This window comes from Phalaenopsis equestris, unplaced genomic scaffold, assembly GCF_001263595.1.
Source record: "Phalaenopsis equestris unplaced genomic scaffold, ASM126359v1 Scaffold000468, whole genome shotgun sequence".
Lineage (NCBI taxonomy): Eukaryota > Viridiplantae > Streptophyta > Magnoliopsida > Asparagales > Orchidaceae > Phalaenopsis > Phalaenopsis equestris.
Genome location: NW_018164909.1, coordinates 1215504 through 1219276, shown reverse-complemented (window position 1 = coordinate 1219276; position 3773 = coordinate 1215504).

Here is a 3773-nt window from a genome sequence, read left to right as displayed (position 1 = left end):
TGTCCCATAATCTGTCCTGACGTTGCCCACGCCACCACCTTTCGGCTTCTCCATCCAGTACAAAAGTAGTTAACTTTACTCTTCTTTCATCCGGACTAGCCATGCTATCCAGTATCTTCTTTATCCTCATTAGTCAGTTCTCTGTTTCAATTATGTCTTGAGCCCCTTGAACAAAGGTGGACACAGATCTTGAAATATCTTTAAATACTTATCCATAACAATTGTATTATTTCTGATAGGCTATGATCTAGACTCCCGAATCAGATGAGTCATCGTCGTCATTATTTGGGTCAGGAGATTCACACTCACATTTATAATTGGTTGTGCTTCATTATTTTCTATCAGATACTCTTATTTTATAATTTTGGGTGTATTATTGTGCTCGAATAAATATAATTACTAATTTGAGAACTTAATTTTTTAAATATTATTATTATTATTATTATAAATTTCTTATAATTACCATATTGATTTTTCATCAAAATTTAGTTAATTAATCATAAACCTATCTTTGATACCACTTTTGTCACAACTTGATTCAGAGTTTGAAATTAACCCTAGCAGGAACAGACAGTCGGATGGTGGAAACTAAGATTTCTATATTGATTTATCATTTAACAAATGAAAGCCACTAATCAAGTTAACATTAAAGCAGTCTAATTAAATTTACATTGTTACTGGTTATTCGCATTTTTTATCAACATTTTCTCTTCTATCGTTTTTCTTTTCATCACTTAATTAAACCTCAAATGTTAGTTTAAAACAACAGTAAGCTAAACAAAGCTAGTGAATATTCATTCTTCTAAACTACTGTAATAAAGGAGAAAAAAGAGAATATGCATGTCAATTAGTTTTTAATGAATTAATATAAATATTTGATGTTATTTAAATGTGTTTGCTATATTAATAACATATCTATATTATTATATATCTGTGTAATTGTCACAGTAGCACCGTCTAAAAATTGTACTACTTAAGATACTTCAATATCAATTTTCCTTTTCATTTACATGCACATGTATATTAGCATTCCTCTACGAGTATTATAAAGATGTGACTCAATCATAGTTAGACATTCACATACAAACAATCATTATAAACAAAGCATTCATGTGCTCATTGCATTCAATGCAATATAATATATAGAACATACACAAATGCATGATAGTGAATAACTATAAACATTCTTAACAATATGACCAATAAATGAAATAGCACATAAATCAAAATAAAACTTGTACAAGTATCATTACCCAATAGTGCAAAACAGTGGAGAAGAACTAAAATATTATCATAGATTAAAAGTACAAGTACTCACATCGGTGTTGATTAATTTGTTATTTGATTTGTCTTGGGGTAACTCTTATAAATTGAAGACTTAACATAAACATGATATTTATATTACCAAACTTTAAATGGATTCTTATTTTAATTAGCTATTAACTTTATTTACATTTAAGATTTTCATATTTTTCTTTATGCAATCCCATTTAATTTTAATATTATTATTAATTTTATTATTAAATCAATTAACTTATATTAGAGCTTACCTTGGTCGAGCCCTAATTCACGCGCAGATGCACGGCTTGCTCCTTGCTTGTGATGACCTCACGACCTTTTCTCCTCCTTCGCGTGAAGCTCGTTCCTATCCTTCTATTGACCACATGACATCGACACTGTCACCGCCTTTTTCTCCTCTGCTTGACAGAGACGCCTCTCCTTACTGCTCACAAGCATGACGTCGCTGGCTCAACTCGATCGGGTACAGTGAGTCTAACGGTACACATGAGCCGCCACCTCCTCCTTCAGCTACCTCTTCTCTTTTGGCTCGATGGCATGGGATCGAGTCTCTCTTGCACTCACAATTTGACTCTTTAGGTAAGTTGTTTCTCGACTCTATCGCCCCTCTTACACTTTAATTTATACACGACAATATTTTTTTGTGTTCCCGATCCTTCTTGTGTCATGCCTTCCCTCTTCATCTTTTCTACTCCTCGCTTCCTCATCTTTGGCTTCCTCATTCCTCTTCCGGCTCTTTATTTCTCCATCTCTGAATAACTGAAACGAGACTTTACAATTTATTAGTAGTAGCACCCTATTTTAAAATTTCCCACCACTTCTCACTTAAAGTTGATTGTTGGTCAATTTTTTGATAGATTTGAAAATATGAATATGAAAATAATTTTTGAAATTTAATTTAAATATAAAAGATATATATTTTTTGTTTTAAAAGTAGTATGTTTTTAATTTTAAAAAAATGAGACAAAATGAATCTCATTTGTCCAATAGTTTGCATAATCGTGTCCGATACCGCGAATACTATTCTTTCCTGAAAGATAAGTGTAGACCTCGGCGATAGACCCAATCCTGCAAACTAAGAGATTTATGATATCTATTTGGTCTGCGAACTTTTTATGTGTGACCGACAAGTTCTCATATCTAATGCAAAAATTAAATAGAGTTTATTTTAACTGGGTTCTAAGTTCACTATAGAGGCAAGCCCCTATAGTTAATTACATCTCAAATGAGTGGGGTCACTTAAGAAAACTCTCGATAATAATCAGTGGTTCTAGTGTTCAAGATTTCAAGGTTTAGGTTTTCACGGTAGGACGTGGAAAAACAAGCGGGAGTGGCTTAAATTGGAACAGTTATTTTCGAGAGTCCAAAGAAGGAAAAATATAGGGGATGTCACAGATTCTGAGGACAAAATCTCAGTGACTTCCCAAACTATCCTACTGTACGGCTATGTTTTAGAGAAGATGTTATTAGAGTTTTAAATTCTACCAATTTTATTATTTGGGACTTACACTTGTATAATGAGTGATTATGCAAATAACCACAGAGAAATGAGGGTTTACGTCATACCACACTACAACATCGGAATCTAAGGCGAGTTAGGACTTACGCTGCACATCATGGTTATACAGGAGCCTTAAAAAGGAGTGTGAGGATTTACGTTGCGCTGGGCAAGCTACCTCGAAGTCCTATGGGTTGTTATTTTGACTATGGATAAAGTTTGCTGAAGAAAACCCTCTTGATGCTTGGTCCAAGCTCCTCGTCGTGCTGCCCACAAAGTTGGCTCCAAGCTCCTGTTGTAGTGATGGCTCCAGGGTAGTGTTTGAGATTGGTGATTTATGTTTTACAGTTTTGGTGTCAATATTTGGTTTTGTTTTGTTTCAATTTTGGTTTTGCATGCAGAATAAGCAGATTGCGGGTAAATAAAAAGTACTTGAAAGGTAAAATGCAGTAAAGTAAAATACTATAGATAAACTGTAAAAGTGTACCTGGGCATCTGCTACTGTTGCGTGATTATTACTACGGGCATAGTTTGATTTGCAACAGATTTAAATAAACTTGCAAGATAAATAAGACAAGAAAACCCAACATGAAAGTAAGAAAATGAGTCATAGAAATCACAGTAAAAGAAACCCGTAACCACATATAAAAGACCAGGACTGAGTGTAAGACATTGGTAAAAGTGGGGTGCTCGGAGCTAGACTGTGTGCTTCTCGACTTTGGGTAAGAGTTGTCATCTCGATAATCTACAGAAGACAGTCCTTAACCTCGATCCAAATGACTAACCATAGACTTTTATAAATTTTTATAAAAAAAAATTCTTTGATTTTTATGCAAAAGCCGTTGTTTAAGTCTTTTTTATGCAGAGTTCTTTTTAACATGTAAAAGAGATTTTTTTGTTTGATTTTTATAAAAACATTTTGTAAAAATATTTTGTAAAGTCGTGTAGTCCATAGGCTAGTAACTCTAATCGTACA